Source organism: Ailuropoda melanoleuca, chromosome 7 (genome assembly GCF_002007445.2).
Source record: "Ailuropoda melanoleuca isolate Jingjing chromosome 7, ASM200744v2, whole genome shotgun sequence".
Lineage (NCBI taxonomy): Eukaryota > Metazoa > Chordata > Mammalia > Carnivora > Ursidae > Ailuropoda > Ailuropoda melanoleuca.
In genome coordinates, this window is record NC_048224.1 from 66,198,312 (window position 1) to 66,210,035 (window position 11,724).

Sequence of the window (11,724 nt, forward strand, 5' to 3'; positions counted from 1 at the left end):
AAGGCCATATATGAAAAACCTATAGCTAACATCATACTAAATGGTGAAAGACAGAAAGCTTTCCTCCCAAGATTAAAAACAATACAAGGATGCCTGTTTTCACCATTTCTATCCAACATAGTACTGGAAGTTCTAGCCAGAGCAATTATGCAAGAAAAAGAATCAAAAGTATCCTAAGTGGAAATAAAGAAGTAAAATTATCTGTGTTCATAGATGACATGATCTTACATGTATAAAACCCTAAAGATTCTACACACACACACACACACATTAGAGCTGATAAATGAATATAGCAAATTTGCAAGACGCAAAATCAATGCACAAAAATCAACTGGATTTCTATATGTTAGCAATGAACAGTCTAAAAAGAAAATTAAGAAAACAATTCCATTCAGGGCACCTGTGTGGCTCAGTCGGTTAACCGTCTGCCTTCAAATCAGGTCATGATCCTAGGGCCTGGGATTGAGCACCACATCTGGCTCCCAGCTCAGCGGGGATTCTGCTTCTCTCTCTGCCCCTCCCCCTCCTTATTCTCTCTCTCTGTCAATAAATAAATAAAATCTTAAAAGAAAAGAATTCCATTCATAATAGTATCAAAAAGAACAAAATACTTAGGAATAAACTTAAACCAAGGAGGTGAAAGACTTGTACATTGAAAACTATAAAATGTTGCTGAAAGAAATTAAAGAAAGCTCAAATAAATGGAAAGACAGCCCATGTTCATGGATCAGAAGACTTACTACTGTTAAGATATCAATACTATCAAAAGCAATCTACAGGTTCAATAAAATGTCTATCAAAAATCCCACAGTATGTTTTGCAGAAATAGAAAAGCACATCCAAAAATTCACATGGAATTTCAAGGGATCCTAATAACAAAACAACCTTGAAAAAAGAACCAAGTTAGAGGACTCAAATCTCTGACTTCAAAAATTACTTCACCACTACAATAATCAAAACAGTGTTGTAGTAGCATAAAGGCCAATATGTGCACTACTGGGGTAAAATTTAGAGACCAGGAACAAAGAAATAAACCCTCACATATATGGTTACTAGATTTTCAATAAGTGACAAGACTGTTCAATGAGGAAAGAACAGTTTTTTTTCAACAAACAATGCTGGGAAAACTGGGTATCCATATGCAAAAGAATGAAGTTGGACCCTTACCTTACCATATACAAAAATTCACTCAAAATGAATCAAAATGAAAAATACACTAACTGAAATATACCAGACACAACAGGACATACACTGCATGATTATACTTACACTAGGTAACTAGAATAGTCAAATTTATAGAGACAGAAAGTAGAAGGACGGTTGCTGAGGGCACTGGGGAGTTATTGATTAATGTTTGGGATGTTTCTGTTTGGGATGTTTAAAGAGTTCTGCAAATGGACGGGGGTGATGGTTTCACAACATTGTGAATGTACTTAATGCCACTGAATTGTACATTTAAAAACAACTGAAATGATAAACTAAATGTTATGTATATTTTACCACAACAATAACATAAGAAGAAGAAATGCGAGACTTCTGGGTTCCCCTGGGCTACCTGTAGCTATCTCTATTAGTTTGGGTTCCACAGACAAACAGAACCAATAGGATATACATAGAGAAAGAGATTTATTATGAGGAATTGGCTCACACAATTATGGAGGCTGAGAAGTCCCAGGATCTGCCATCTGCAAACTGGAGACCCAAGGAAAGCCAGTGATATAATTTAGTCCAAGTGTGAGGGCCTGAGAATCAGGGGGACCCAATGGTGTAAACCCCAGTCCTAGGGCTGGAGAAGACAAGTGTCCTAGCTAAATCACACAGGCAGAAGAAGAAGTGCTCTCTTCCTCCACATTTCATTCTACTCAGGCCCCCAATGGATGGGAAGGTGCCACCCATATTGGGGAGGGCAACCTGCTTTACCAATTCAAATGCTAATCTCAGAAACACCATCACAGAACACCCAGAATCATATTCAGCCAAATATCTGGGTATCCATGACCCAGTCAAGTCGACATGTAAAACTAAACACCACAAGCCCACCCCCTTGTCAACTTAGCACCCATACACATCTCTTTAAACCATACTTAATCTTCAAATAAAGAAATAACTGTATAATTCTGGCTAACATGATACAACTCTACCACATACAACGGAAAAAGCACTAACCCCTTCCCCCAAAAAGGAAATAAAATCCTTGAGTGATGTTTGCTCTATTCCTTGATGTTCTGTAACTTAAATACTATGATATAAAATTAACAATACTTAGATACTATGATACAGTCAATACATCATATGTTATATAACAAGGATTAAGACAGAAAAGAAAACAAAGATATTTGCTTTATATATATACATACACAAATGTATTCATAACAAAATAAGAAGGAAATACTCATGACAATTACAGTCCTCAATCTATAAATGGTCACATGGTCATTTCTGGCATACCCACTACCCATTCTGTTGTCCCTTTGCCTTCAGCCAGCACCTCAGCTGGTCATGGTTATTTACCTGGTGGAGTGTCCCAAACCTATATTCCTAAGGGTCTGGGCTGTTAGTAATTCTGACTGGATTGGGTTGTTGTAGTTTTCTGCTGACCTTCATCACAGGCCGTGGTAATATTAAGGGATGCTCACAAGGGTCTCCTGTAGTTTAGACACACTCTTCCTTACCTCCATTGTGTAACAGCAGTCTAATTTCCTCTTGGTAGCCAGGATCAATCACTCAGCCAGCACAGTAACTCCCTTCTTTGCCGGTTTATTCAGTGGCATGAGGAGCTCAAAGTGACTGCGTGGCAGTCTTAACCTCCAGGTCAATGAAATCATTCTTGCGTCTCCTGGTGGAAGCACTCCTCCTTCTCAAACTAAGACTATGTAGACGAGGGGTGTCTGGGTGGCTCAGCTGGTTAAGTGTCTGTCTTTGGCTCAGGTGATGATCCCAGGGTCCTGGGATCGAGTCCCGCACCAGGTTCCCTGCTCAGAGTGTTGCCTGCTTCTCCCTCTCCCTCTGGTGCTCCCCCTGCTTGTGTGCTCTCTCTCTCTCTCAAATAAATAAATTAAATAGTTATTTTTAAAAAGCCTATATAGACCAGCAGAGCATGATATCATGGGAATAGAAAGCAAAAACTTTGCTAATGGGTCACTAGGAGTAATAGTGAGTGATGCCACTCCCATTTCAATCCCTTGATTCCTGGAATCGTGAATGCTGGCTATGGAATTAAAAACAAAATATATTGGACACTGATTCAGAGCATATACAGCCTTCTGGAGAACCTTGTCCCAGCCCTGCAAGGCATTGGCACCTGGCTGGCACTGCAACTGAATCTTCAAAAGGCCATTCCATTGTTCTATCAAGCCACGTGTTTCTGGATAGGAGGGAACATGACAAGACCAATGAGCATAAACTTTTCTGTTTACACAGATCAAGTAAGAATTTAGTAGGTTTCCTATCTATTTGACTTCTAGAAACACCATTATCAACTAGCCAATGCCATAGGTCTTTATGAGTCAGACTATTCTGATTGCTGTTTTGAGTCCACCGTCCATTACAGTAACCATACGCACATTGCCTTTGGCAGTTGAGTGCAGCCACTTGACCCCTGCCACCTTTAGATCCAATTACTTCCATTAGAACTTCCACAAATTCATCAGTGTAACTGTAAAGATCAACAGAGAGACTAATTAAGTCCCTTTTGGCACTCACTTGCAGCATAACTGAGAAAATTTTATAAATTTCAACTTAAATGTGACTGGGGAAATAAAGATCTGAGGCCAGCAGAGTTGGTTCCAATTTCCAAAGTACACACCAACAGTGGAGAGTCAGATGGAACATGAATGAAAGAGAGTGCAATGAGGTCTCGGTGGACAGTTAACACCAACTACAGTTCATGCCCATAGACAGAGAATCCCTATCTAAGTAAAGAAATATTGACAGCATTTCTGAAACTATAGAGTCAAAAAGAAGGGGTTTGGAACATATGTTGCGTTGATCTTAGGAAGATGTTACCTCTAGGGGAAAGAAAGCATTTTGAAAGGTGGAGATTTTGGGAAAGAAGACAACTAAAGATAAGCCTTCTACTGAGACAAGATAATATAAATAAATCAGAGGACAGACAACAAAGGCACATTTATTAAAGAAACTGTACTTCCTACATCAACAAAAGAGGAAGTTCTTGAACTGAGAAACCTAGTATGACGTGCTAATTCTTCCATTCTTCTTCATAGGATCACCTGCTACAACTGTTTCAAGAAAATTCTGCACAAATACTTATGAAAACAAAAAACAAGCATCCATGTGAAGTTATTATAAGAGGAAAACAAAGATGCGAATTAAAACTTTTCAGTAGATGAAACCCCGAAGAGAAAGTCTACAAGTAAAGGCAAACTGTAGTAATACTAAAACATGCATTAAAATATAATTAAAAGAAGTGCTGATAAGTTAAACAACCATTAGGGGCGCCTGGGTAGCGCAGTCGTTAAGCGTCTGCCTTCGGCTCAGGGCGTGATCCCGGCGTAGCGGAATCGAGTCCCTCATCGGGCTCCTCTGCTGGGAGCCTGCTTCTTCCTCTTCCCACTCCCCTGCTGTGTTCCCTCTCTCGCTGGCTGTCTCTCTGTCACATAAATAAATAAAATCTTTAAAAAAAAAAAAAAGATAAACAATCACTAATCACAAATTCAAAATCTCAGAATGGAAATGGACAAACAAAAAGATGTGAAACAAGAATTAACGAACTTGAAAAAGAAACTGATGCAAAAGAAAACAATTCCAGAAACAAAGATTAAATTTTAAGTTTCCGAAAGGAGAATATGAATAACTAAAACCACAATAAGCAGCATAGATGAAAGAAATAAAAAATGTAAAAAATTAAGCAGAAATGGATAAAATGGTAAAAAGAGAAACTGATACAGAAAACTGAAAAGATCCAACACTTAGGAAATGTGAACCCCTGAAGAAGTAAAATAAGACAATAAAATTAATATTTAAAAGATGATTCAAGAAAACTTTGCTGAAATAGAAGACCTGAATCTCTATGTTGAGCTGGGCCCTAGTGTACCTGGAAAAACTGACCTAGAAGAGGTAACTGCAAGACATAAGTTTATAAAATGACTTGACTTTAAAAAGAAAAAAAAAATGCACTGGACCTCCAGGGAAAGGACCAGGTCACTTATAAAGAAAAAAAATCTGGGGGCGCCTGGGTGGCACAGCGGTTAAGCGTCTGCCTTCGGCTCAGGGCGTGATCCCGGCGTTATGGGATCGAGCCCCACATCAGGCTCCTCTGCTGTGAGCCTGCTTCTTCCTCTCCCACTCCCCCTGCTCGTGTTCCCTCTCTCGCTGGCTGTCTCTATCTCTGTCGAATAAATAAATAAAATCTTAAAAAAAAAAGAAAAGAAAAGAAATCTGGCTGGCATCAGACTTCTCAACAATAAATACAGTAAGCAACATTTTCAAGAAACTCCAGGAAAGAAAGTGTGAGCAAAGGATTTTATATTCAGCCATGCTACCCTGAAAGAATAAAATCTATAGAAAATATATGAAACACACAAGAACTACAGAAAGATTTTACCTACAAGCAGCCCTTTTGAAGAATCTTCTCAGGGATAAGCTCCACTGGGGAAACTTTGGCAAAAGACTGGTGTTTATTTTTTTATTTTTCATAATAATATTTGTTTTATTATATTATGTTAGTCACCATACAGTACATCCCTGGTGTTTGATGTAAAAGACTGGTGTTTAGCATCTAAGATATTTAGTGAAAAATTCTAGAGTACAACAAAACTGAGGATAAGGGTGGAAGGATATTTTGGTAATGTCATATGCTCTGACAAAGTGGAAATAAAACAGCTGAACGAGGCTGGAGAAGTGAGAGAGAAGGGGAAGAGTAGAATCAACTCATCGATTGACACATAAGTAGCAGATGAGAGCCAAGGATCATTACATATAGAGGACAACAAAAAATCAGACACCTAAGTAAGGTAAAAAAATGAACTAGATGCATCATATGAAGTATCACTAAAAAGGCAACCATTTGAATACAAGTCCAAATACGTAGTAGCTAAAAGAAATGTTTAAAAATATTTTTTAAATAAAAAAAGTCTACATAGTAAAAAGATACAGTAAATATAGAAAGCTGCAGTAAGTTACACACAATAAAGTAATAAATTATGGCAATGCTAACACCAAAGATGAGTCCATGTTAATATAAATAAATGAATAAATTAAAAATTTGATGATAAAATGGATCATTTACACAGGCTCAAAGAACTTTTCCACAAAATACTAATATGGTTAGTTTTAAAGAGAAAAAGTAATTTTACACTGAAGAAACCTGTAAAATATCACTTTTTAAAAATATCTATCATTTATCTATCTATCTATCTATTTATTTTTAGAGAGAGAAAGTGGGGGGCAGAGGGAGGAGAGAATTTTTTTAAAGATTTGATTTATTTATTTATTTATTTATTTATTTAGAGAGTGAGAGCAGGTGGGAGGGGTAGAAGGGGAGGGAGAGAGAGAATCTGAAGCAGACTCCACACCCAGCATGGAGCCCAATGTGGGGCTCAATCTAACAACCCTGAGATCATGACCCGAGCCAAAACCAAGAGTCAGAGGCTCAACCGACTGAGCCACCCAGGCGCCCTGGGACGTACCACTTTAAACAAGGGATCATAATGAATATCACCAGTGGCAGTATAAACTGATTTCACCTGATAGTACAAAATAACTCATGAAATTCAAGGAAACACTGAGAAACTGCTCCTGACTGAAGAAGCTAAGGAGACTGGAGAACCAAATTACATGTGGATTCAATAGCTGGATTGTCTTTTCAAATAAAGATAATTTAGGAGACAGTTGGAAAATTTGAACGGGGGTCTGAGGATTTATAGAGTGGTTACGTTAACCTTCTGGTTTTGATGGCTGCATTGTGGTTACATGAAAATGTCTTTGTAGGGAAAATACACTAAGGGCCTAAAGGAGAAAGGACAGCACGTCGGCATCTTCCTATCAAAGGGGTTCCGGGAAAAAAAGTTCCTTCTGTACTTGCAACTTTTCTGAATAGTTGAGATTGTCTCAAAATAAATAATAAAAATAATAGTAAAGAAAACCCTGAGAAAGAAAAGTGACAAGGCAGGGTAAGCTTTACCATGTAGCCTTGAAAATACAGCTATATGGCTTTGGTACGTGAATAGACACACCAATGCTAAGGAAGAGAATCCAGAAGTACATAAACATGATGTCTCAAATCACTGACAAGACGAATTTACTAATAAATGACTGAAACAACAAGATGACCATTTGGGAAAGATAAATTTGGATCCATATTTGTTTTTATATACCAGAACAAACTCCAAATCAATCAAGGTCAAATGGGAAAAAAACAACAAACCTGTAAGTAGTAAAAGAACATGGGTGAATTATTTTATAGCCTAGAATTAGAAAGTCTAACTATAATTCAAAACAAGGAGTGTAAGATTAATAGAATTCCACCTCCAAAATATAAAACTCTCTTGCATGGCAAAAAGCACCAGAAGCAAATGACAAACAAGGAGAATATATTTGGCACATTATATCATAGAGTTAGTCTCCCTAAAATATAAAAAGCTCTTAAGTAAAGACAAAATAGAACCTGTTCAGAAAAAAAAACAGGCAAGCGATGAACACACAATTAACAGAAAAGTGCAAATGGCCTTAAATATATGAAAAAGAAAAAATATATTGATTCCTCATCCATCAATATACAGTATCTTTACCATGCCTTCTTATCACCTATTTATTATCTATCTATCTCTACCTATCTATCTATCTATCTATCTATCATCACCTACCTACCTATCTATCTACACACACACACACACACACACACACACACACACACACACACACATTTTGAACTATTTGGGTAAAATGGCATGTTTGAAATCTGTTTTAATATATGCCAACAACAAAAATGGTGGACTATCAATCAAATGTGATTAGCAAACTGCCATTAAAAATTGATTCTAGAGAGATACATGAAGGTTCATTATACTACTGTTATTTTTGAACTTTTGGACATTTGCATAATAAGCTTTAAAAATAGGAACGACTTGAATTAACTAGTTTAATAAAATCTATACAATGAAGTATTATGCAGCCTTAAATAAGCAATGAGCAAGCTCTATTTGTAATGATATGAAGTAATCTCCAAGATTCAAGTAAAAAAAAGAGCTTGCTTTTTTAGATATAGTATCGAATATATAGAACATATAGAATATATAGAATAGTATATATCTATTCAAGATATAGAATATATAGTCTATTCAAGATATGGAATAATATATATAGTATGTATCCTTTGTTCAAGAAAAAAGGGAATGGGGCGCCTAGATGGCTCAGCTGTTGAGTGTCTGCCTTCAGCTCAGGTCATGATCTCAGGGTCCTGGGACTGAGCCCCCAACAGGCTCCCTGCTTGGTGGGAAGCCTGCTTCTCCCTCTCACACTCCTCTTGCTTGTGTTCCCTCTCTCTGTGTCAAATAAATAAATAAAATCTTAAAAAAAAGAAAAAGGAAATAAATATATATATGTATATACATGATGTGAGTATGCACATATATTTACAAAAAGAAACATTGGAAGGGTAATAGAAACCAATAAAAGCAGCTACCTACGGTGGGGAGGATGGAAGAATCATGGAAAAAAAACAAGGAGAAAGTGAAGGTAATGAAAGTAAGACTTCTGGATGTAACTTTTAATATAAATTTGAATTTTGAACTATGTCTTACCTATTTAAAAATCCACTAAATCAAAATTAGAAAGCCTAAATTTGAAAACAGAATCTCAGTTGTATTTCAAATTTCTACAGGCATACCTTGTTTTACTGCACTTCATAGATACTGCTTTTTTTTTTAATTGAAGGTTTGTGGCAACCCTACATCAAGTAAGTCTATTGGCACCATTTATCCAACAGCATTTGTTCACTTCATATCTCTGCATTGCATTTTGGTATTCTCGCAAGGTTTCAAACTTTTTCATCGTAATTTTATTTGTTATGGTGCGCTCCGATCAGTGATTACAACTCACTGAAAGCTCACATGATGGTGAGCATTTTTTAGCGAAAAAGTATTAAGGTATGTACATTGTTTTTATAGGCATAATTCTATTGCACACTTAATAACTATAGTATAGTGTAAAAATAACTTTTATATGCACTGGAACAAAAAAAATTCATTAGACTCACGTAATGTGATAGTCACTCTATTGCAGTGGTCTGGAATCAAACCCCAGTATCTCTGAGGTATGCCTGTAATGCATACAGAGAAATTTCAAGTGACTTCTGAATACAGTATTTTGTACATTCTTGGTAGTATATATATAAGGATAAAGAAAACTGCAAAGAAATCTTAAATTTTACTCAGTATTCCTATTATTAGTAGTACTAATTATAATTTTGAAACTATACTTTGAATGTTGTAGTATAAAGCAAAAAATGTCAATTTACACATGCTATTAGAAACTAAGATTTTTATTTTTTATGTATTTTTTTAGAGGGGGAGGAGAGGCAGAGGGAGAAGGAAAGAGAGTCTCAGGCGGACTCCATGCCCAGCACAGAGCCCAGTGTGAGGCTCGATCTCACAACCCTGTGTTCATGACCTGATCTGAAATCAAGAGTCAGACATTTTAATTGACTGAGTCACACAAGCACCCTGAGAAACTAAGATTTTTAGTATAAGGGAAATAGAGATACACATCGAAGAAGAAAACACTGTGGTACTAATAACTTGAATTAATACTGTATAAACTCATTATTTTTTAAAAATACATTTTCTAGCTCTGTCCATTGAAAGCGCCTGGAAGCAATGATGCCCCAGTAGCAATGAGCACATCTAATATGTCCAGAGTTTGGTTTAAATATCATTCCCCACTAAGAGGAACAAAGGTTCCTTCAAGAAATGGCTGATTCCAAAACTGGAGTAAAGAAAGCACAAGATGAGCCTGGGACATCTGCTCATGTCAGAAGCCAAAGATGTGCTCAAAACTAACTGGTACGTGAAAAGGGTATGAAAGGAACTTGGAGCTCTTCTGGACAGATTTAGAAAAGTTTGAGCAAAAAGCATTACTGTAATTGATTATAAAAATACACATCCTACAGAAAGAGAGAACACTAGTGTTCAGAGGTGACCATTACAACTCCTTATTCTGAAAACTAGTGATTAAAGGGGAAGATTTAAGCTTTTATCACATCTCTTTTCAGAGGAATATTCTGATTTGATGAATGAAAGCACTTCTTTAAACAATACCATCAGATAAATGTAAAAGGAAAGACAAATTAGAAAAATCACCATTTTGGAAGACCTAATGCAAATAATTGATTCAGGCAAATATTATCAATGGGCAGGTTGTTAGGGAATGGGATATTCATTTTGATGTCAAAATAACACCTGGCAGAGCATTCGGTAAGTGCAAAGGGAAAAAATATATATATACCTTTATAAGGAGAGACCAACCAAGGGACCAAACACCATCAGAATAGTGGAACAGCCTATCGTACCCTCCTGAGTGATCCAATATGAAATGCAAAGCATCTTTCCTAAAATGCTTGGTCTGCATCTCATTTAACGCCTGTTTTATAGGAGGTACAGCAGATAGGGGACAAGTTAAACTACACCCGGCGGAGACAACTGGGCAAATGCACTGAGTGGTAAGCTACTCCATAGCTGGTCTGGTTCAAGACAGCAGTGCAAAGGAAGGTGAGGGGCTCTTCAAGATGAGGCTAAAGAGCTACAAGCAAATGCCATGCGTGAACCTTAACCGGATAGGAGCGCAAAACTAAGCCAAAGGCCATCTGGAGTCAATGGAAGACTGAATTTTAGATGAAATCAAAGGATTATTAACTTCTTAGGTGGGCTAATGGTTTCATCACTCAGGATGTACTAGGTTATGGCACAGTAACGAAGAGCCCAAATTCTCAGTGGCCTAAAACAAAGGTTAATTTCTCACCCCTGTTGTGTAGCAGTTTCATAAATATGACGCCCCCAAGCTATTGCTCTTTACACAAGAGTAACTGCATTTCCTTTAAGAGCAAGAGATGCTTACGGACTGGGGTAGGTGGTTTAGAGTGTGATTCTCCCAGTATTCTGCCACAGAATCTCCAAAATATTGTTAGATGCAAACGCTTCTGAAAGTTGCTTTCGGTTACACATTCTACTATTTTACAGAAGTCGCTGTGCAAAAGGGTATTTTACTTGCTTAGAAATAACTAGAGTAGCACTATAGTGTTTATAAAAATGGCAGAAATTGGTGTTTTTTTCTTAGAAGACAAGTACAACAGCATCTATTCTGTTCTTCAGATATTCAATGATTTTAGATTACAGTTGATCTTTTTCTACAGATTTCTAAAGCTTATAGTTATGAATTTCTAAAAATAGGTTCTGCATTTTAACTAACCAAAACATGTTAATGCCAATTGGACTACTTCATGGAAAAGCCAACAAAACAACAAAAATTTGGCCAATGAAAATGGATCAACATCACTGATGACAGTCTGCAATTGCTCTCAATAGTTCTGTAAATGAACAGAATTTCATACAACTTAGAATGCCAGCTGAAAATTTTTCAGTACTCTCAAGCTGACCTTAAAAACAAACAAAAAAAGACCTCAGAAAAGGCTATTGGAATGGTCAAAATGCAGAACACTGGCAACACGGGCAACACTGAACACTGGTGAGGCTGTGGAGCAACAGGAACTCT